Raw genomic sequence first — 25,253 nt, 5'->3', positions numbered from 1 at the left:
ATTCGGGGTCTTTTGTGTTTCCATACAAATTGTGAAATTTTTTGTTCTAGTTCTGTGGAAAATGCCATTGGTAGTTTGACAGGGATTGCACTGAATCTGTAGATTGCTTTGGGTAGTAGAGGCATTTTCACAATGTTGATTCTTCCAATCCAAGAACATGGTATATCTCTCCATCTGTTTGTATCACCTTTAACTTCTTTGATCAGTGTCTTATAGTTTTCTACATACACGTCTTTTGTCTCCTTTGGTAGGTTTATTCCTAGGTATTTTATTCTTTTTGTTGCAATGGTAAATGGGAGTGTTTCCTTCATTTCTCATTCAGAATTTTTATCATTAGTCTATAGGAATGCAAGAGATTTCTGTGCATTAATTTTGTATCCTGCTACTTTACCAAATTCATTGATTAGCTCTAGTAGTTTTCTGGTGGCATCTTTAGGATTCTCTATGTATAGTATCATGTCATCGGCAACAGTGGCAGTTTTACTTTTTCTTTTCTGATTTGTATTCCTTTTATTACTTTTTCTTCTCTGACTTCTGTGGCTAAAACTTCCAAAACTATGTTGAATAAGAGTGGTGAGAGTGGGCAACCTTGTCTTGTTCTTGATCTTAGTGGAAATGGTTTCAGCTTTTTTCCATTAAGAATGATGTTGGCTGTGGGTTTGTCATATATGGCCTTTGTTATGTTGAGGTAAGTTCCCTCTATGCTTACTCTCTGGAAAGTTTTTATCATAAATGGGTGTTGAGTGTTGTTGAAAGCTTTTTCTGCATCTATTGAGATAATCATATGGTTTTTCTCCTTCAGTTTGTTAATATGGCTTATCACATTGAATGATTTGCGTATACTGAAGAATCTTTGCATTCCTGGGATAAACCCCACTTGACCACGGTGTATGATCCTTTTAATGTGCTGTTGGATTCTGTTTGTTAGTATTTTGTTGAGGATTTTGGCATCTATGTTCATTAGTGATATTGGCCTGTAGTTTTCTTTCTGTGTGACATCTTTGTCTGGTTTTGGTGTCAGGGTGATGCTGGCCTCGTAGAATGAGTTTGGAAGAGTCCCTCCCTCTGCTATATTTTGGAAGAGTTTGAGAAGGATGGTTGTTAGCTTTTCTCTAAATGTTGGATAGAATTCACCTGTGAATCCATCAGGTCCTGGGCTTCTGTTTGTTGGAAGATGTTTAATCACAATCACAGTTTCAGTGCTTGTGATTGGTCTGTTTATATTTTCTATTTCTTCCTGGTTCAGTCTTGGAAGGTTGTGCTTTTCTAGGAACTTGTCCATTTCTTCCATCTTCCATGTTGTCCATTTTATTGGCATATAGTTTCTTGTGGTAACCTCTCATGATCCTTTGTATTTCTGCAGTGTCAGTTGTTACTTCTTTTTCTTTTCTAATTCTGTTGTTTGGAGTCTCTTCCCTTTTTTTCTTGATGAGTCTGGCTAATGGTTTATCAATTTTGTTTATCTTGTCAAAGAACAAGCTTTTAGTTTTATTGATCTTTGCTATGGTGTCCTTCATTTCTTTTTTTTTTTCTGATTGATTTTTTTCTGATCTGATCATTATGATTTTCTTCATTCTGATAACTTTGGGGGTTTTTTGTTCTTCTTTCTCTAATTGCTTTAGGTGTAAGGTTAGGTTGTTTATTTGAGATGTTCCTTGTTTCTTGAGGTATGATTGTATTGCTATAAATTTCCCTCTTAGAACTGCTTTTGCTGCTCCCATAGGTTTTTGGTCATTGTGCTTTCATTGTCTTTTGTTTCTAGGTATTTTTAGATTTCCTCTTTGAATTCTTCAGTGATATCTTGGTTATTTGTAGTGTATCATTTAGCCTCCGTGTGTTTGTATTTTTACAGTTTTTTTCCTGTAATTGATATCTAGTCTCATAGCGTTGTGGTCGGAAAAGATACTTCATAGGATTTCAATTTTCTTAAATTTACCAGGGTTTGATTTGTGACCCAAGATATGATCTATCCTGCAGAGTGTTCCATGAGCACTTGAGAAGAAAGTGTATTCTGTTGTTTTTGGATGAAATGTCCTATAAATATCAATTAAGTCCATCTTTTTTATGTGTCATTTAGAGCTTGTGTTTTCTTATTTATTTTAATTTTGGATGATCTGTCCATTGGCGAAAGTGGGGTGTTAAGGTCCCCTACTTTGATTGTGTTACTGTCGACTTCCCCTTTTATGGCTGTAATCCTTTGACTTATGTATTGAGGTGCTTCTATGTTGGGTGTATAAATATTTACAATTGTTATATCTTCTTCTTGGATTGATCCCTTGATCATTATGTAGTGTCCATCCTTGTCTCTTGTAGTAGTCTTTATTTTAAAGTCGATTTTGTCTGATATGAGAATTGCTACTCCAGCTTTCTTTTGATTTCCATTTGGATGGAGTATCTTTTTCCAACCCCTCACTTTCAGTCTGTATGTGTCCCTAGGTCTGAAGTGGGTATCTTGTAGACAGCATATGTACAGGTCCTGTTTGTGTATCTATTCAGCCAGTCTATGTCTTTTGGTTGGAGCATTTAATCCATTAACATTTAAGGTAATTATCAACATGTATTTTCTTATTACCATTTTCTTAATTGTTTTGAGTTTGTTATTGTAGGTCTTCTTTTCCTTCTCTTGCGATTCCTGCCTCAAGAAGTTCCTTCAGCCTTTCTTGTAAAGCTGTGTTTGTTGGTGCTAAATTCCCTTAGCTTTTGCTTGTCTGTAAAGGTTTTAATTTCTCTGCCAAATCTGAATGAGATCCTTGCTCAGTAGAGTAATCTTGGTTGTAGGTTTTTTCCCTTTCATCACTTTAAAAATGCCCTGCCACTCCCTTATGGCTTGCAGAGTTTCTGCTGAAAGATCAGCTGTTAACCTTATGGGGATTCCCTTGTATGTTATTTGTTGCTTTTCCCTTGCCACTTTTAATATTTTTTCTCTGTATTTAATTTTTGTTTGTGTGATTAATATCTGTCCCCATGTGTTTCTCCTTGGGTTTTATCCTGTATGGACTCGCTGCACTTCCTGGATTTGATTATTTCCTTTCCCATATCAGGGAAGTTTTCAACTTTAATCTCTTCCAATATTTTCTCAGTCCCTTTCTTATTTTATTCTTCTTCTGGGACCCCTATAATTCGAATGTTGGTATGTTTAATGTTGTCCCAGAGGTCTCTGAGACTGTCCTCAATTCTTTTCCTTCTTTTTTCTTTATTCTGCTCTGCAGTAGTTATTTCCACTATTTTATCTTCCAGGTCACTTATCCGTTCTTCTGCCTCAGTTATTTTGCTATTGATTCTTTCTAGAGAATTTTTAATTTCATTTATTGTGTTGTTCATCATTGTTTGTTTGCTCTTTAGTTCTTCTAGATCCTTGTTAAACATTCCTTGTACTTTCTCCATTCTATTTACAAGATTAGGATCATCTTTACTATCACTACTCTGAATTCTTTTTCAGGTAGACTGCCTATTTCCTCTTCATTTGTTTGGTCTGGTAGGTTTTTACTTTGCTCCTTCATCTGCTGCATATTTCTCTATCTTCTCATTTTGCTTAACTTACTGTGTTTGAGGCTCCTTTCTGCAGGCTGCAGGTTTGTAGTTCCCATTGTTTTTGGTGTCTGCCCCCAGTGGGTAAGGTTAGTTCAGTGGGTGGTGTTGGCTTCATGGTGGAGGGGACTGGTGCCTGTGTTCTGGTGGATGAGGCTGGATCTTGTGTTTCTGGTGGGCAGGACCACATCTGGTGCTGTGTTTTGGGGTGTCTGTGACCTTATTATTATTTTAGCCAGCCTCTCTGCTAATGTGTGGGGTTGTGTTCGTGTCTTACTAGTTGTGTGGCATGGAGTGTCCAGCACTGGAGTCTTCTGGTTGTTGAGTGGAATTGGCACTTAGCATTGAGATGGTGATCTCTGGGAGAGCTCTCACCAATTGATTTTACGTGGGGCTGGGAAGTCTCCAGTGGTCCAACGTCCTGAACTCGGCTCTCCCACCTCAGAGGCTCAGGCCTGACACCCAGCCAGAGCACCAAGACCCTGTCAGCCATGACCAGGTACTTGGGGATTTTCTTGCCTTTTGGGAAACCTGATGTCTTCTGCCAGCATTCAGTAGGTGTTCTGTAGGAGCTGTTGCACATGTAGATGTAATTTTTATTTATTTGTTGGGAAGAAGCTGATCTCCATGTCTTACTCCTCCTCCATCTTGAAGGTCCTCCCTCCTTCGTGTTTTGTCCCCTCACTTACTCTATCATGAGTATGCTACCTGCCCTGCTCCTGAAGACATCTGAGTTTGCAGCCCCCAGATGTCGACTGTCATGATGAAGGAAGTGGGCATTCATTCATTCTTGGTAGATCAGCTCATACAATGGCCAAGAGATGTGAGCCATGAATGTGTGTGATTGAAATAGGTATGTAATAGAAGGTGGTCTGTATGAAATTAAGAGACTCTATTGGTAGAATTCTAATAGCTGAAAAGGGATAATTTCAGAAGGACTTGGTGATAGAGGCCCATAAGTAATGAGGTCAAAGAATTTAGATTTTCTCCATTAAGCATTTGTCTGTCACTCTAAGTTCTTTTTTGAGAATTATTTGCATTACTTGAGACAAGGCACTTGACTTCTATATAATGGCTAAACTTGAATGAAGAGAGAGATATGAGCTCAAAACCTTCTCAGTAAGCTAGGTAGGAGATAACAGTTTGGATAAACGTAGTAGTTCTGATGATGGAAAGATATAGAAAAGAGAACTGGCAGGTAAGAGAAAATGGGATTAGACAAGAATGATAAAGGAAAAAGAAGTTATGAGATTACTGTTTCCACAGACAGGAAAAGAATTGGAGAGAAATGGCAGAATATGGCATTCTGTTACAAAGGTGATGAAATCAGTCAAAGCTAGTTTTCACGTGAACACAGGGCAGCTCTCTGTCCTGCTCGCCAGTGTATTTCCTGCCTGCACAGTTACTCATGTCTCTAGCTACTTAACCATGCAGCTTGTCAAGAAAAGAACAGGCAGCTGCATGGGGTCTTCTGTATTTTATTCATTACAGCTTTTATTTGTTGTTTTAATGTATTTAATTTACTAAATTATTACAGATGTTTTGTATTACAATGCTAACAAGAAAAATATGAAAAGATGCCCAACTTCTTTTAAGTCTGGTAGAAGTGGAAACATTTTTCCTTCTGCCCGTTCAAGTTTCAGTTGATCCTTTTTGAAAATGCTGACTTAAAATGGATGGGCCATACTCATTTTAAATAGAGAGACAGGGGAACAGATTTTTAGTGACATTTTAAAGAAATCATTATGTCTTCTGCTTTGAGAAGGTTTGAGACTTTGAGAATTTGGAAATCTCACAAAGATCATCACGAAGTGCACTACTATTCTTTTCTAGTATCTTTACTATTATTTGAAAATAATATATATACCGACATATATAAGTAGATATATATATAGGAAATGCTGATAGCATGCCAGCATTATATGGTGTTAGTATTTGTCAAGTTTGTGAAAATCTTAGAACCAGATTTTGCGGATGGCTTTTGTGGGAAATATACTTCATGTGGAACAAAGGGAAATCGTCTCCCCAAGAACTGTATTTATGTGTGATTCATATATGTGGATTAGACCACTTAGGAAAAAACTCAACAAAGAAAAGAAACTTTCCCTCCAGGCTTTATGATTTATCTGAGTTAAATTTGTCACTGTTAAGACAGATAAAGAAGGCTCACTTAAGGTTGTACTCTCCACACCCTGGGTTGCATTAAAACTTATGATACAGCCACAGGTAACTATGTTAGACTTTCTCTGAACTCGTTCTCTAATTGGAGCCCTGTCACTGTAGAAAGCAGTTGAAATTTAATTAAGGGGTAGGAAACTCCCATCTAATTTTGTCCCTGAGCTGCTCTGTGGGTTGTCTCTCAGAACTTCAATAGCTGGTGAGTGAAGGTTTTGGCGCAGATGCTAACTAAAACCTACCACGGTGAGGCACTTCCCAATCACGATATAGCACAATGGCTTCTTTCTAGGCAGGCTAACTCTCCATCTACATGGACGCATTGTGTTCAGCTGTCAGGCTCCTGCTTGCTTTGATGCAGTTTAAAAAAATTTTTTTTAAATTTTATAGAAGTATAGTTGATTTACAATGTTTTGTTAATTTCTGCTGTACAGCAAAGTGACTTAGTTATGAATATATATATATTCTGTTTCATATTCTTTTCCATTATGGTTTATCACAGGTTATTGAATATAGTTTCCTGTGCTAGACAGTAGGACCTTGTTGTTTATCCATCCTATATATACTAGTTTGTTGATGCAGTTTTTAAGGGCACCTTCAAATAAGGGCCAAATTTAATCATGATAAAAGTATTTAAACAAACAACTCAATTTTTCTTTCTTCTATTCCAGTTGTAAATTTCCTAGTTATTTTTGATACTAAATACTCCCCAAATAATCAACTCATCTGAACCTAGTAGAGAAAGCTGAAATGCCATTAAGCAAATACATGTAAAGAAAGATCTTCACAAAGGGGAAAAGTTAGGATATTATCAAAATGCTGCTTCAACAAAAACAGACTTTCCAAAGACACATTTATAAATTTCTTTAAGATTCATGCCAAGAGGATAGCAGAACTCCACTTCTTACATTAGCTCCTTGGAGTAGGCCCAATGTGCTGTCTTAGACAGGATTGTATCTTCCCACCAGAATGGATTTCTTCAACCACTCTCCAATGCATGACAAGGATCCTTAACCACCTGATTCGCTTAGATTATATAGAACATACTGGACATTTAGAAATCCTAAATATGCATCTGCAGGGCAATGTACTATATAAATATACCTACTGGGCAATGCCTCTAGCAATAATAAAAATATGGTGTTCATCTTTTCATTATGTGAAAAACTTAATTGCCAATGAATAATTTCTACTTTATCATATGATCTAATCTATACATGACTACTTGCAAGTTGAACTGGACTAAATTTTTAGGATGGCTAAAATCCTGAAGTTTCAATTTGAGGTGATAAAATCATGCAGTGGGCAAAGCCTGGGTCTCAGACCGAGCATGTCAGGATGACCCCTTAGGGATAAAACAAAGATTCTGAGTGTTGCTCTTGTTTGCTTGCCTTCATTAATATGTGGGCTTAAGGATATCAAATGAAGCAGTGGAAAAATGTGGTGTATTACCTCTAACATATAAAGAGAATTCAGACTACTGAAAGGCATTTTGGGTACCAGTGCTGAACTCCTTTAACTGTTTCATTCTTTGGGGAATATAAGGATGGGGAAGTTGGACTGGGAATCATTTTGACCAGATTGCCTGTGGACACTAGAGCTTCATGGTGTGCTGACTTGAGTGACTTGTACTACCCATGGATGTTCAGCTATTTCCCTGGAAATTATATTTGCATATGGAGGAGATATAAGTAGTAAACATCCCCAAATCATCAATTCTGACCTTTCTAACACTACTGATACTCCTAAAAAACTGGAAGCTTTACTTCAAGTGCATAAACATTGGAATAATTCTGTGAATTTTTCACTCTTCTGTTTCACTTCTCTTCTGTTGTTTTCAGTAAATACAGCTTAAGAATCTTTTTGACATATTGTTACCATGTTACCACGTGCTGTAAATGCAACAGACGGGTTAAAGACCAAGTCTTAACCACAGTCATGTATTTCCTTTGTTTTATATATTTAGGTCAGATGCTAAACATGGCTTTAACATATTTTCTTTGTGGTTTAATTTCCTTTGTGATTATTTCTTTTATTTAATGGGAGTGTAAAAATGTCCCAAGGACTAAAAACAAATTGCAGCTTATTTTTAAAATAGGCATTAAGAGGTACTCTGTTATTTTGCCTACGGGTCAAGATTAAACTTTCAGGATCATTTCAGGTTAAAAATGCAACAGTGAAACATTTACATTTTCTTAACAAAACATAGGGGACTATATTCACGTGGCATTCTTGTGCACCCTCTTGGGCCCAGGTCTTACAACAAACAAGGAATGAGAAAACGTGGGCTCCACAGTGACTCTCAGTGTGTCTCTGGTCCGCGCCTCCCTAGGGATGCCCTGGAGGCGCCTGCTTGCAGCACCACCCCCAGCTCAGAATGACTCCCGGGAGATGAGGAGGGATTCCTGGACATACAAGAAGGAAAGTCAAGCTAAATCATCAGGGTAGCACCCCAGGACCACCGTGAACTTCACAGCAGTGCAAAGAGTGATGTGTATCCATCTCCTAAGTGTTAAAGCCGCAAAGGGGTTTTTCATTTCAAATTTACTCTCCAGCCTATTAATGTACGTTTGCTTCTGGCACTTGATTCAGTTTATACCCTGATAGTGAACAGGTCTGTTTTAATGGCATCTGTAATTCTCATTTCTCAGTAAAGGTGTTGAAATAGTTGCTTCTTAAAAAGGACAGGAGGATTTTTTTGGTTTTGGTTTTGTTTTTGTTTCAGACATTTACTTACCTGCTTGTTTAGTGAGTAGCAGAAATATATTTTCTTATACGTGGGCCTTTATGGACATAATGTATTCATCAAATCCTGAAATGCATCCCTAATAGAATATCCTTTGATATTATCCAGGACTTAATATATTTAACACCTGGTTAAATTTAGAGGTCTTTTGAACTAAATGAAATCACTGAAAATCTAACAGTTACCAGACAGCTGTTAATAGTTTTAACAACTTCTTGCAGTTGCCCAGAGGGAGGAAAATGTAGTCTATTTCAGGTCCTTATATAAAATAGTGAATTACAATGGGAACAATAGTTTAACTTTAATAAAGGGGAGACCTGTTGGTTTTAATAGGACTAGTATTTCAGTTAGTTAAAAAATCAAATATCATCACTTTCTTTGGACTTAGAATCCTCTAAGAAATAGAGCCATCAAAAAATTAGTGATGGTTTTCTTCCTATTCTTATTCTCATTATGGGTGTAGAATATATTTTGAAATGATACAGAAAAGTGTTTTTCTAAGTCTACTTATTATTTGAATAACAAAGTGAAATTTTCCTAAAATGCACTGAAAGTTAATATTATCTTAAACTAGTGGCAAAATAAACAAATACAGACAATTTTAAACAGTCTCTGTCTTCTTCTAGGAAGACATAGGATATTTAAGAAAAGGAAGACAATTATTAAATGGATATTATTCTAAAAATACAAAAATATCAAAATCAGACAGAAAGATGATTTTTATTTTAATATTAATGAAACTTTCCTAAATTCTTTTTTTCTTCACCAAAGAAAGGTATATATAATCCACTAAGCCACTTACCTAATTTGTGAAGATGTGTTTTATTATGTGAACAAATAATTGCATATAAACATGATTATGCAGATTCACTTCAGAGTGTTTAAGACTAACCATGCTGACTTTAATAAAAATATTTCTCTAAAAAATTGTTATTAGCTAACTTTTTTTCATGAAACATGTGTTTCCACTACTTCCAAAGATCTGGTAATCGTTCATGCAAATGAAAAAAAAAGTGTATGTTTTCCATACATACATAAGTTGTTCCACAAACATCTGGTAACGAAACTTTGAAAGCTGCTAGATTCCGAGCCAGTCCAGGTGTTCACTACAACATCGCTAGAACTCAGCAATTGCCTGCAGTAATTTGTTGCAACTCGTATTGGCATTTTTATGGTTATGATGAGGCAAAGGGTGATGACATCATGTACTAATGTTACGAAGGTGCTGTGAATTCAGTGTGAAAATTCCATACTGAAATTGACTACATTGGTGGCCATCACATTTTGCCAACTAAAACATCTGGGCACAAGTTAGTAGTGGCACACCTTGTAAATAACTTAATTGAAATTAATTGCCAGGAGTTTGCAGCACCCCACGTAGTTTATAAGTACCATTTCTTTTTCTTTTGCAATGTTTTGGACTTAAGAATCTTGTGTTCTCAGATTCTGTTGTAGCAGCTTGTGATGAAAGTGAAAAGTGTAGAAAATATATAAATAAGTAGCAGGACAACAAGGAAATAAAAACATTATTTATATATAAGGAAGAAAACATTGCTATCTCCTATATCTACTTTCTTGAATAAAATATTTTCCTCACAGAAATAGTTTTAAAATTAATGTACCTAAAGCAGTTTAACAAAAGAGGATAGATGAATAATTAGATATGGGTCTCTATTTATCCAGAAAGAAATATCTAGTATTCAGCCCATGTTGTAAATATCAAGTGTTTATTGTGTTGATAAAAATATTTGAGATTATTGTAGACTATGAAACCACATATTTGAAAAGATTAAGGGGATGTTCTGTGTAAAAATGAGGAGACTGAACAGGAAATATGGGTCCTATTTTTGCTGTACACATTCTAAATCATTTAGAATAATTTTCTAAATTATTCATAGCTTCATGCATCATAAACAGGGAAAGGTAACCAAAAAATTACAAGGATGCTGTAGTCAACAAATTTTAATGTCAATTCCTTGCTTCTTTCCTCCTTGAATAACTTTACCTTTGAATTTTTGCCGTTTAAGAAAAGTTTTGCCAATGTAGAAATGTTTAAAGATATTAAATGTTGATAGTTTAAAACTGACATGAAAATCCAGTTAATAAAGTTTGTATTTGCCTTGAAAGTACCACAACTTACTTTTACATATAGCAGTATAAACTCCCATAATGTGCTCAATATTTCAAAACTTTTATAAAATCTCTGTTTTTAAAAATAACTGTGATTTTGTTCTGTATGTTCAATATGAAGATGCACCCATATACCTAGCTTGTTTTAGAGTTTAAATCAGGGAAGAAGATTTTCTAACTAGTATGATTCTTTTTATTATATTAAGAAACTTGTGCAACTCATATATTCTTTTTTTGGGGGGGGGGGCTTGATTACCAAGAAGGTTAAAGCTAATTTTTTTGTTAAATTGGTAGTTATCCTGAGTTCAGGCTTTCTGGTTCAACCAAATTTCTTTTCTTGCCCTTTCTCCTTCTATATTTCTTCACTTTTGTGCTTTTATACTTGCTTCAATAATCAGTTATATCTGTGTTTTCTGTGCAAATTAAAGTAGGTAGGATTAAAATAATAAATACTTTAGAATATCTATGACTATCAGTTGGTATTCTTTCATATAAAATATTTGCAATTTGAAAAGTCCTAGAGCTATGGGGTATTTCATATCTGAATTTTTTTCTCCTTATAGCTCACTATAACAAAAATCATACAGTGTCCTGCTTTGTTTTTGATAACAGAAGCCCCTATGTACACAAATGAGCTTTTGATATAGGAACACAACCTAGCTATTACAATAAAGGATTTGAATTTTTTTCCTGAACTGGAAAAAAAGAATGTATCTTTATACTCATTCATGAAAGTAATCTTGGTGCTTTGTCGTAATGGACATACAGTTCAGGCAAAGTGAGTTAAATGCACTACCCAAATGTAAGAAAGGATTCCATTTAATCTTTGCTTTTGTTAGAAACAAGCGTGGAGAGTATGGGCAAAGAAGCAGCTTTAACTTATGGTTTTAATCTTAAATGTTTGAATCCCTGTAAGTTTCCTTGAGGTTAATATTTTAATGGTATCAGATCAAATTAAATAAAAAATATATGGAAGGAATGGCAGACAATTAACAGAGCCATATGAAATCAATGATAGTTGCTTTTTAATCAGATATCCCCTCAGCTGTTTTTCACTACAAACAAATGTATTTTACAATACAAATATATAAATGTTTGGAGTTATAGATAGAGCTATATGATTTTAGGATATATCTTTATGATTTAAGGAATAAAATAAGTCTTAGTTCTTAAGGATCTTGCTGTTAATAACAACAGCTACATTTAGTAAAGCTATAAAAGAGCCTGAAGTAGAAAAATGAGTCCGGGATTTTGCTAACGAGTTGTAGAATTGAGAGACTTTTTGAGAAGGTTGTTAGGACACAGCCTTGAGCAGAGCTAGAAATAATGAACAGGACGTGATACAAATACTGAAGGAAGAGGCAAGCTTAAAATATCTCAACTAGAAATAAATGAATAGTTTTAATTCTTTGAAAAAGCAATTTTTCCTGCCATACTCCTCCACTTTTTTTCATACGCTGTAGTAAGAGAATGATTTCAATCCAGAGCAGTTGCAATGGCCTTGAGAATGTCAAATAAAGTCTGGGGAGTAGAAGGGTGAGAAGCATGACAACAGATTGTGAAGGCTTATTCTTTCAATCAATTAATTTAGTAGCACCTATGATGCTTCAGGCCCTCTGCCAGGGTCTGGGGATGTGGAGGCCAATAAGACTACTGCCTTATCCTATAATTTACATTCATAATAACTAGCCTGAATTATTGAAAAATGTTACATTAGATTAGTTACATTTTATTTTAAAATATAGGGAAGTACAGAGACAACATATCTGATTTACGGTGTGTTGGGTGTCAAGATGATGTTAATGTTGGTGGAAATGAGGGATGGGTAGAGAAAAGAAGGGAACACAAAAGAGGCCTTTGAGATTCTGCTAGTTTGTCTCTTGATCTGCATGTTGGTTACACGCATATGTTCACTTTGTGAATATTCACTGAGCTATAATCTTATGATTTGTACACTGTCCTGAATTTATACCTTAGTAAAATTTACATAAAATTGAACAGGAAAAAAGATAGGGAACTGTTGAATACGTATTTAAAAGCTATGTTTTCCTTTCCTTTTTCAAACAAGCTTCCTCAGCTTTTTGTTACTATTCAATCTGCTACAACATCTCATAGTCTCCACACAACATTTTCAAGATCTAGCTCTACAGCACTACCAATGACAGGGTCACCATCTCTCAGGGCCCTCTTCAATCGTTTTTTTTTTTTTTTGCGGTACGCAGGCCTCTCACTGTTGTGGCCTCTCCCCTTGCGGAGCACAGGCTCCGGACGCGCAGGCTCAGCGGCCATGGCTCACGGGCCCAGCCGCTCCGCGGCATGTGGGACCCTCCCGGACTGGGGCATGAACCCGTGTCCCCTGCATCAGCAGGAGTACTCTCAACCACTGCACCACCAGGGAAGCCCCCTCTTCAATCTTTACCTTCTGTAATGGCTCTAGTCCCTTGATTCTTTGACCATTCTTTTTAAAACCTTTTTTCTTTTATTTATTTATTTATCTATTTATTTATCTATCTATCTATTTATTTATTTATTTATTGTCACGCCGCGTGGCCTGTAGGATCTTAGTTCCCCAACCAGGGATCAAACCCAGGCCCTTGGCAGTGAAAGCACGGAGTCCTGACCACTGGACCGCCAGGGAATTCGCTCTTTAACCGTTCTTTACTTTAAAATTTTTCTCTAAGTTAGGATAGCTTAAAAAATTATTTTTTTCTCCTACTATGGTTTTTGTGACACTACACTCCCCTGGTTCTAATCTTATTACTGAGTTGTTCCTTCTCAGCCCCCTTCATTAGATTTTCTTCTAAGCATTCCTTAAATATTGATGTCCTTCTGTTTTCTATCTTCAACCTTTTCTCCTTGCTATACCTTCTTCTTGGGGAATCTGATTCAGAGTTGTTTTTTAAATTACAGTCTATTAATAATGCTCAAATCCATATCTCCACCTTCAAAAACTTGAGATCCAGCTCCATTTTTTAAATTGTCTACTTGGCATTTACACTTGTTTTTCCCCTAAATATTCCCAACTCAGTAAATTCCAAACTGAAATTATTGTCTTAACTCCAGAAGTCTGATTTTCCCCCTTTATTTCCTGTCTCAGTTAGCAATCCTTAACCCAGCCATCCAAGGTAGTATTTCTGAATAATTCTCTATTCTGTCCTTTCTCTCTCTCAATTCCCACATGAATAAACCACCATGTTTGTTATTAGTATCAATTAAATATTTCTCAGATTGACCCTCTCTTCTCAATTCCATTGAAATAGGTATGGTGTGTACCCTCATTATCTTTCTTCCCCCAGAGTATTTTTATATCCTCCTAAGTAGTTCCCCTGTCTGAGATGTGAGCATCTCTCTTACCTGTTTTTCACATTGCTGCTGGAGTCATCCCACTGCTATCACTGGTATATATAGCACCATTCAAAGGGCACTCTCTGCTTACATGGAAATATGGGCACAACATCTAACTCCTCTTATAATATCTTCCTTTTAAGATGCAAAATGTTTAATCACAGTATCAGCGCTGGTATCTATGAAGGAATACCATTCACCTGTCATAAAATTCCAAGGATTTCTATTGGTTATAGTATAAGTGGAGCCATATGGAAGAAAATGACATTTCATCTGCATTTTAAATAAAATTCAAGAGAACCTAATATCTATAAAATAACAGAGGAAAGATCAGAGAGCAAGTCTATAAATTGAGACAAAGGGAGGTAATCTCTAAAAAAAAGGACCAAACTTCAAAGTGATTGAATTAGAAAAGAGAAAATTTAATAAATCTACAATTCAACAGTTTTTCTGTCTCCATAAGAAAAGAAGCAACATCGCAGAAAATAAAATTAGTATTTAGAGAAAAAGGATAGAAAGACAAAGCCGTGGAAGAGAAGATGATACATCTATGTTTTTTTCTGTTATAAACAAGAGAGAAGATCACTTTTGTATATAAATCTTTGCATGTTGTCTGTTTATTCCATAATGAATTCTAATTTTCAAAATACTGGGTCATAAGGTATGCATTTAGAAAAATTCTAGAATGTGTTATGAAACTATCTTATTAAGTGATTAGATTTACTTTTACCAACAGTGACTGAAAAAACAAATTGCCTCATATCCAATCTCATATGACTTATAAACCTTTTAAAAATCTTTGTGTTGCTACACTGTTTTAAATTCTATTAATGATAACCCTTAATCTTAGAAAATATTTTATATTAGACCTCTCTTAGGAATGTTTTGACATTTGCATTGGGTTTGCATCAGTAATTCCAACAAATGTTTAAATTTATTTGTTTTTTTATACATTTGCTCTTTTTTTTTTTCAGCAACAATGTGCGGCACGTGTGATCTTAGTTCCTGGATCGAACCAACATCGCCTGTATTGGAAGCGCGGAGTCTTAACCACTGGATGCCAGGGAAGTCCCCAAATGTTTAAATTTACTCATTGCAGAACTGCCGTTGATGCTCCTCTTGATTCTTTTTTATTATCATTTCTCCTCTCTTTTGTTGTTTGTGTTATCTCTTTTGTTGTTTATTTTGAGGCATTTCCCATTGGCTAGAGGCTTATCTTTGAAAATTTTTTCTTTAAGAATATTTGGGTGGTATTCTTTCTGAGCCTTTGCATATACGAGAATGTCTTTCTGTTGACTTCATATGTAAAGAACAATTTAGCTGAGTTTAGAACTTTTGGGTAAAAAACCTTTCTCTCAGAAGGATACTTTGTTTTCTTTCTTTTAAATTTATATTCAAGCCCAAGGCCAATATGATTTTTACTGCTTTAAGGGTAATCTGTGTTAATTGGCTGCCATGTTGTAGAATATTTTTTGCCTTTGAAATTTAAAATTTTCACCCTAATATGTCTAAGTATTAGTACTTTTATATTAATTTGTCCCAATTCAGTTATTAAACTATTTCCATTACAAATGTATGTTTCTTTAGCTTTAGAAAGTTTATTTTTTTCTATTGGTTAAATTGAGAAGAGCACAGATCAATATTTACTCATAAAATTGGGTGAAAATGGGGATTAAAAAAGGTATTGGACCCAGAAGTGTTTGTGAGTTATTTCTAACTATCAAACAATAGGTAATTCCCATATTATAAATTTAAATTCTTTCAGAATACAGAAAAAGATGACAACCTTCCCAATTCCTTTTATAAAGCAAATATAATCTCAGTAGCAAAATAGGACAAAGATACCACAATACAACTGCAGAACTCTCTCATAAATATAACACAATACCCCAGCTAAATAAAAGTTTTAAATTAAATTTGACAGTATATTAAAAAACATACCATGATGAGGTAGGTTTTATTTCAAACATGGCTTACTATTAGAAAACCCAATAATATAATTCATCACATTAAAAAAACCTATATGCTCTTTACAGTAATGCTCATCTTCATAAATTGGACAGTTCACCTGGCATCACTTCTCTATCCTTTTATTGAGGAGCAGAAGCCATGGACTACCAATCCTAGTCAGAATTTGCCAGTAAGAAGCACTGACATGAGATTTATAGGGTTGAAGAGAAAGAGAGGCCATTATTCTCTGAGGCAGTTGCAAACATGGGATTCATAGTGGCTTTCACCAGAGTTCTTGTGAACCACCTACTGTCATGTTTCAGGCTGAGATCTTCAGATTTGAACTTCCTGACCTTTGTTCTCTAGTTCTTCCAAGACATGTGTAAGCCAATAATTCCCACATTAAACTCTTTGTACCTGGATTACTTGAAATGCCAATCCCTGATTGATACAATACAGAAATTATATTTGATAAACTTCAAAATCCAATCCTTAACAAAAAAATAAAGCTATACAAATCTAAGAATAAATACTTTTAAAGCATGATAATTTTTTATTCCACTGTGTTCTAGCATGTCTAATGATGAAACATTAGAGACATTCCAGCAAAATTCAGAAACAGTACATGATGCCTGCTAACACCACTGTTATTTATTGACATATTTCTATGATCTTTAGTCCATGCACAACAAGGTGTAGTTCCAGGATAGGATAAGAACAGAATATTCATTATTGTCAGATGTGATTTTTTTTTTGCTCTGCAAAACTCAAATGAATTAAACTTAAAATCAGAAGAAATTTGTGGATTTTTTTTCCATGCCAACAATAATAATCTGTATCCAGTAAGGAAAGATGGTGAGAAAATTTTAAAATCATTATATATATCAAACTTAACAATAATATGTAGGAAATGCTTAAAGAAATCAATAGAACTTTTCTTAGACAAATTTTGAACAAATGAATGGATATACCTCATTCTTGGATGTCGAAGATTCAATATTATGAAAATATCCAGTCCCTTCAAATTAATTTAGACACTTGATATAATTTAAATAAAATTCTAATGAAAGTGTTTTTAAAACTTGGTAAAATTCTTGTAGAGCTTTCTTGAAAAAAATCATGAGCAAGATTAATTAAATTATTTATGAGAGAACAATATATAGATAATTCACCTACTAAACATTAAAGCAAATTATAAAATTACAATAATTAAAAATGTGATATAGTGCCATATCACCATAGATAAAGCTCAATAGAAATAGATGATCTTATTTGCAAAGCAGAAAGAGAGATACAGACGTAGAGAACAAAGGTATGGCCAACAAGGGGGGAAAGGGGTGGTGGTGGGATGATTTGGGAGATTGGGATTGACATATATACACTATTGATACTGTGTAGAAAATAGATAACTAATGAGAACCTACCATATAGCTCAGCGAACTCTACTCAGTTCTCTGTGGTGACCTAAGTGGGAAGGAAATCCAAAAAAGAGGTGATATATGTATACGTATAGCTGATTCACTTTACTGTGCAGTAGAAACTAACGCAACATTGTAAAGCAACTATATTCCAACAAAAATTAATTTAAAAAAGGATAAAAAATAAATAGAATAAAAATACATTAAAAAAATCTAGTACACATGGAATAATAACAAAGTTGTGTTTTCAAATTTTTCTGCTGTCTCCTCTACTGGTTGTGTTTCAGTTTTTTAATAGATAACGCCGATCCTCACTCATCAATTTCTTGGAATTTGACATGATGAGTGCCTAGAATAAAATGTTCACAGTGGATACTTCAGGGGTAAAGGGGAAGATGGCGGAAGAGTAAGACGTGGAGATCACTTTCCTCCCCACAGATACACCAGAAATACATATACATGTGGAACAACTCCTACAGAACACCTACTGAACACTGGCAGAAGTCCTAGGACCTCCCAAAACGCAAGAAAGTCCCCACATACCTGGGTAGGGCAAAAGAAAAAAGAATAAACAGAGACAAAAGGATAGGGACGGGACCTGCACCAGTGGGATGGAGCCGTGAAGCAGGAAAGGTTTCCACACACTAGGAAGCCCCTTCACGGGCGGAGACTGTGGGTGGCGGAGGGGGAAAGCTTTGGAGCCGCGGAGGAGAGCACAGCAACAGGGGGTGCGGAGGGCAAAGCGGAGAGATTCCCGCACAGAGGATCAGTGCTGACCAGCACTCATCACCCGAGAGGCTTGTCTGCTCACCCGCCGGGGCGGGCGGGGCTGGGAGCTGAGGCTCGGGCTTCAGTCGGAGCGCAGGGAGAAGACTGGGGTGGCGGCGTGAACACAGCCGGCAGAGGGTTAGTGCACCACGGCTAGCCAGGAGGGAGTCCGGGGAAAAGTCTGGATCTGCCGAAGAGGCAAGGAACTTTTTCTTACCTCTTTGTTTCCTGGTGCGCGAGGAGAGAGGATTAAGATCGCTGCTTAAAGGAGCTCCAGAGACGGGCGCGAGCCACGGCTAACAGCGCGAACCCCAGAGACAGGGATGAGACGCTAAGGCTGCTGCTGCCGCCACCAAGAAGCCTGTGTGCGAGCACAGGTCACCATCCACAACGCCCTTCCGGGGAGCCTGTGCAGCCCGCCACTGCCAAGGTCCCGGGATCCAGGGACAGCTCCCCCGGGAGAACACGCGGCGCGCCTCAGGCTGGTGCAACGTCACGCCGGCCTCTGCCACCGCAGGCTCGCCCCGCAATCCACGCCCTTCCCTCCCCCCGGCCTGAGTGAGCCAGAGTCCCCGAAGCAGCTGCTCCTTTAACCCCGTCCTGTCTGAGTGAAGAACAGACGCCCTCCAGGGACCTACACGCAGAGGAGGGGCCAAATCCAAAGCTCAGCCCCGGGAGCTGTGAGAACAAAGAAGAGAAAGGAAAATCTCTCCCAGCAACCTCAGAAGCAGCGGATTAAAGCTCCACAATCAACTTGATGTACCTGCATCTGTAGAATACCTGAATAGACAATGAATCATCCCAAATTGAGGAGGTGGACTTTGAGAGCAAGATTTATGATTTCTTCTCCTTTTCCCCTTTTTGTGAGTGTGTATGTGTATGCTTCTGTGTGAGATTTTGGCTGTAGAGCTTTGCTACCACCATTTGTCCTAGGGTTCTACCCGTCCGTTTTGTGTGTGTGTGTGTGTGTGTGTGTGTGTGTGTGTGTGTGTTTCTTTAAGAAAAAAAATTTTTCTTAATAATTATTTTTTATTTTAATAACTTTATTTTATTTTATCTTCTTTCTTTCTTTCTTTCCTTCCCTCCTTCCTTCCTTCCTTCTTTCCTCCCTCCCTTCTTTCTTTTTCTTTCTTTCTTTTTCTTTCTTTCTTTCTTACTTTCTTTCTCTCTCTCTCTCTTTGTTTCTTTCTTTCTTTCTTTTTCTTTCTTTCTTTCTACTTTTTCTCCCTTTAATTCTGAGTCATGTGGATGAAAGTCTCTTGGTGCTCCAGCCAGGAGTCAGTGCTGTGCCTCTGAGGTGGGAGAGCCAACTTCAGGACACTGGACCACAAGAGACCTCCCAGCTCCACATAATATCAAATGGCGAAAATCTCCAAGAGATCTCCATCTCAACACCAGCATCCAGCTTCACTCAATGACCTGCAAGCTACAGTGCTGGACACCCTACACCAAACAATTAGCAAGACAGGAACACAACCCCACACATCAGCAGAGAGGTTACCTAAAATCATAATAAGTCCACAGACATCCCAAAACACACCACCAGATGTGGACCTGCCCACCAGAAAGACAAGATCCAACCTCATCCACCAGAACACAGGCACTAGTCCCCTCCAGCAGGAAGCCTACACAACCCACTGAACCAATTTTAGCCACTGGGGACAGGCACCAAAAACAATGGGAAGTATGAACCTGCAGCCTGCAAAAAGGAGACCCCAAACACAGTAAGATAAGCAAAATGAGAAGACAGAAAAACACACAGCAGATGAAGGACCAAGATAAAAACCCACCAGGCCTAAAAAATGAAGAGGAAATAGGCAGGCTACCTGAAAAATAATTCAAAATAATGATAGTAAAGATGATCCAAAATCTTGGAAATACAATAGACAAAATGCAAGAAACATTTAACAAGGACCTAGAAGAACTAAAGATGAAACAAGCAATGATGAACAACTCAAAAAATGAAATTAAGATACTCTAGAAGGGATCAAGAGCAGAATAACTGAGGCAGAAGAATGGATAAGTGACCTGGAAGATAAAATGGTGGAAATAACTACTGCAGAGCAGAATAAAGAAAAAGGAATGAAAAGAACTGAGGACAGTCTCAGAGACCTCTGGGACAACATCAAACGCACCAACACTCGAATTATAGGGGTTCCAGAAGAAGAAGAGAAAAAGAAAGGGACTGAGAAAATATTTGAAGAGATTATAGTTGAAAACTTCCCTAATATGGGAAAGGAAATAATTAATGAAGTCCCAGAAGCACAGAGAGTCCCATACAGAATAAATCCAAGGAGAAATATGCCAAGACACATATTAATCAAACTGTCAAAAATTAAATACAAAGAAAACATGTTAAAAGCAGCAAGGGAAAAACAACAACTAACACACAAGGGAATCCCCATAAGGTTAACAGCTGATCTTTCAGCAGAAACTCTGCAAGCCAGAAGGGAGAGGCAGGACATATTTAAAGTGATGAAGGAGAAAAACCTACAGCCAAGATTACTGTATCCAGCAAGGATTTCATTCAGATTTGATGGAGAAATTAAAACCTTTACAGACAAGCAAAAGCTGCGAGAGTTCAGCACCACCAAACCAGCTTTACAACAAATGTTAAAGGGATTTCTCTAGGCAAGAAACACAAGAGAAGGAAAAGACCTACAATAATGAACCCAAAACAATTAAGAAAATGGAAATAGGAACAAACATATCGATAATTACCTTAAATGTAAATGGACTAAATGCTCCCACCAAAAGACACAGAGTGGCTGAATGGATAACAAAAAAAGACCCATATATATGCTGTCAACAAGAGACCCACTTCACCTAGAGACACATACAGACTGAAAGTAACGGGATGGAGAAAGATATTCCATGCAAATGGAAACCAAAAGACAGCTGGAGTAGCAATCCTCATGTCAGACAAAATAAACTTTAAACTACAAACTATTAGAAGAGACAAAGAAGGACACTACATAATGATCAAGGGATCGATCCAACAAGAAGATATAACAATTGTAAATATTTATGCACCCAACATAGGAGCACCTCGATACATAAGGCAAATACTAACAGCCATAAAAGGGGAAATCGACAGTAGCATAATCATAGTAGGGGACTTTAACACCCCACTTTCACCAATGGACAGATCATCCAAAATTAAAATAAATAAGGAGACACAGGCTTTAAATGATACATTAAACAAGATGGACTTAATTGATATTTATAGGACATTCCATCCAAATAGAAGAGAATACACTTTTTTCTCAAGTGCTCATGGAACATTCTCCAGGATAGATCATATCTTGGGTCACAAATCAAGCCTTGGTAAATTTAAGAAAATTGAAATTGTATCAAGTATCTTTTCTGACCACAATGCTATGAGACTAGATATCAATTACAGGAAATGATCTGTAAAAAATACAAACACATAGAGGCTAAACAATACAGTACTTAATAATGAAGTGATCACTGAAGAAATCAAAGAGGAAATAAAAAAATACCTAGAAACAAATGACAATGGAGACACAATGACTCAAAACCTATGGGATGCAGCAAAAGCATTTCTAAGAGGGAAGTTTATAACAATACAATCCTACATTAAGGAACAGGAAACATCTCGAATAAACAACCTAACCTTGCACCTAAAGCAATTAGAGAAAGAAGAACAAAAAAACCCCAAAGTTAGCAGAAGGAAAGAAATCATAAAGATCAGTTCAGAAATAAATGAAAATGAAGTGAAGGAAACGATGCAACGATCAATAAAACTAAAAGCTGGTTCTTTGAGTAGATAAAAATTGATAAACCACTAGCCAGACTCATCAAGAAAAAAAGGGAGAAGACTCAAATCAATAGAATTAGAAATTAAAAAGGAGAAGTAACAAATGACACTGCAGAAATACAAAAGATCATGAGAGATTACTACAAGCAACTCTATGCCAATAAAATGGACAACCTGGAAGAAATGGACAAATTCTTAGAAATGCACAACCTACAAAGACTGAATCAAGAAGAAATAGAAAATATGAACAGACCAATCACAAGCACTGAAATTGAAACTGTGATTAAAAATCTTCCCAGAAACAAAATCCCAGGACCAGATGGCTTCACAGGTGAATTCTATCAAACATTTAGAGAAGAGCTAACACCTATCCTTCTCAAACTCTTCCAAAATATAGCAGAGGGAGGAACACTCCCAAACTCATTCTAAGAGGCCACCATCACCTTGATACAAAAATCAGACAATGATGTCACAAAGGAAGAAAACTACAGGCCAATATCACTGATGAACATAGATGCCAAAATTCTCAACAAAATACTAGCAAACAGAATCCAACAGCACATTAAAAGGATCACACACCATGATCAAGTGGGGTTTATTCCAGGAATGCAAGGATTCTTCAATATATGCAAATCAATCAACGTGATACACCATATTAACAAATTGAAGGAGAAAAACCATATGATCATCTCAACAGATGCAGAAAAAGCTTTAGACAAAATTCAACACCCATTTATGATAAAAACCCTGAAGAAAATAGGCATAGAGGGAACTTTCGTCAACATAATAAAGACCATATATGACAAACCCACAGCCAACATCATCCTCAATGATGAAAAACTGAAAGCATTTCCACTAAGATCAGGAACAAGAGAAGTTTGCACACTCCCATCACTCTTATTCAACATAGTTTTGGAAGTTTTAGCCACAGCAATCAGAGTAGAAAAGGAAATAAAAGGAATCCAAATTGGAAAAGAAGAAGTAAAGCTGTCACTGTTTGCAGATGACATGATACTATACATAGATAATCCTAAAGATGCTACCAGAAAACTACTAGAGCTAATCAATGAATTTGGTAAAGTGGCAGGATACAAAATTAATTCAGAGAAATTTCTGGCATTCCTATACACTAATGATGAAAAATCTGAAAGTGAAATCAAGAAAACACTCCCATTTACCATTGCAACAAAAAGAATAAAATATCTAGGAATAAACCTACCTAAGGAGACAAAAGACCTGTATGCAGAAAATTATAAGATACTGATAAAAGAAATTAAAGCTGATACCAATAGATGGAGAGATATACCGTGTTCTTGGATGGGAAGAATCAACATTATGAAAATGACTCTACTACCCAAAGCAATCTACAGATTCAGTGCAATCCCTGTCAAACTACCACTGGCGTTTTTCACAGAACTAGAACAAAAGATTTCACAATTTGTATGGAAACACAAAAGACCCCGAATAGCCAAAGCAATCTTGAGAATGAAAAACGGAGCTGGAGGAATCAGGCTCCCTGACTTCAGACTATACTACAAAGCTACAGTAATCAAGACAGTATGGTACTGGCACAAAAACAAAAATATAGATCAATGGAACAGGATAGAAAGCCCAGAGATAAACTCACGCACATATGGTCACCTTATCTTTGTTAAAGGAGGCAGGAATGTACAGTGGAGAAAGGACACCCTCTTCAAGAAGTTGTGCTAGGAAAACGGGACAGGTACATGCAAAAGTATGAGATTAGAACACTCCCTAACACCATACACAAAAATAAGCTGAAAATTGATTAAAGACCTAAATGTAAGGCCAGAAACTATCAAACTCTTAGAGGAAAACATAGGCAGAACACTCTATGACATAAATCACAGCAAGATCCTTTTTGACCCACCTCCTAGAGAAATGGAAATGGAAATAAAAACAAAAATAAATAAATGGGACCTAATGAAACTTCAAAGCTTTTACAGAGCAAAGGAAACCATAAACAAGACCAAAAGACAACCCTCAGAATGGGAGAAAATATTTGCAAATGAAGCAACTGACAAAGGATTAATCTCCAAAATTTATAAGCAGTTCATGCAGCTCAATAACAAAAAAACAAACAACCCAATCCAAACATGGGCAGAAGACCTAAATATACATTTCTCCAAAGAAGATATACAGACTGCCAACAAACACATGAAAGAATGCTCAACATCATTAATCATTAGAGAAATGCAAATCAAAACTACAATGCTATATCATCTCACATCAGTCAGAATGGCCATCATCAAAAAATCTAGAAACAATATATGCTGGAGAGGGTGTGGAGAAAAGGGAACACTCTTGCACTGCTGGTGGGAATGTGAATTGGTACAGCCACTATGGAGAACAGTATGGAAGTTCCTTAAAAAACTACAAATAGAACTACCATATGACCCAGCAATCCCACTACTGGGCATATACCCTGAGAAAACCATAATTCAAAAAGAGTCATGTACCAAAATGTTCATTGCAGCTCTATTTACAATAGCCCAGAGATGGAAGCAACCTAAGTGTCCATCATTGGATGAATGGATAAAGAAGATGTGGCACATATATACAATGGAATATTACTCAGCCATAAAAAGAAACGAAATTGAGCTATTTGTAATGAGGTGGATGGACCTAGAGTTTGTCATAGAGAGTGAAGTCAGAAAGAGTAAGACAAATACCATATGCTAACACATATATATGGAAGTTAAGAAAAAGAAAGAAATGTCAGGCTTCCCTGGTGGCGCAGTGGTTGAGAGTCCGCCTGCCAATGCAGGCGACACGGGTTCATGCCCCAGTCTGGTAAGATCCCACATGCCGCGGGGCGGCTAGGCCCGTGAGCCATGGCCGCTGAGCCTGCGCATCTGGAGACTGTGCTCCCCAATGGGAGAGGCCACAGCAGTGAGAGGCCCGCGTACCGCAAAAAAAAAAAATAATAAAAAAAGAAATGTCATGAAGAACCTAGGGGAAAGACAGGAATTAAGACACAGACCTAGTAGAGAATGGACTTGAGGATATGGGGAGGGGGAAGGGTAACCTGTGACAAAGCGAGAGAGTGGCATGGACATATATACACTACCAAACGTAAAATAGATTGCTGGTGGGAAGCAGCCGCATAGCACAGGGAGATCAGCTCAGTGCTTTGTGACCACCTAGAGGGGTGGGATAGGGAGAGTGGGAAGGAGGGAGACGCAAGAGGGAAGAGATATGGGAACATATGTATATGTATAACTGATTCAGTTTGTTATAAAGCAGAAACTAACACACCATTGTAAAGCAATTATACTCCAATAAAGATGTAAAAAAAAAAAATGTTCACAGTGCCATTCATCCAATACATGAGATTTTTAAAACAGCCCTTGTTCTCTGCCTTAAAGATATATTGGAGATTTGAAGACTT

At 36.8% G+C, this 25,253-nt stretch overlaps 1 long non-coding RNA gene across 1 annotated transcript in view; it reads right to left on the bottom strand.

Annotated features, from left to right (window-relative positions):
• Positions 1-25,253, bottom strand: part of LOC132528792 (uncharacterized) — a 738,513-nt gene that overhangs the window by 21,499 nt on the left and 691,761 nt on the right. Inside the window, exon 2 of the long non-coding RNA XR_009543299.1 lies at positions 17,299-17,338. This is a non-coding gene — a long non-coding RNA (uncharacterized LOC132528792). The remainder of the gene's footprint in view (positions 1-17,298; positions 17,339-25,253) is intronic.

The sequence above is a fragment of the Lagenorhynchus albirostris genome, chromosome 11, assembly GCF_949774975.1.
Source record: "Lagenorhynchus albirostris chromosome 11, mLagAlb1.1, whole genome shotgun sequence".
Taxonomy (NCBI): domain Eukaryota; kingdom Metazoa; phylum Chordata; class Mammalia; order Artiodactyla; family Delphinidae; genus Lagenorhynchus; species Lagenorhynchus albirostris.
The sequence above is the reverse complement of the archived record's forward strand: the minus strand, read 5'-3'. Positions and strand labels throughout refer to the sequence as shown.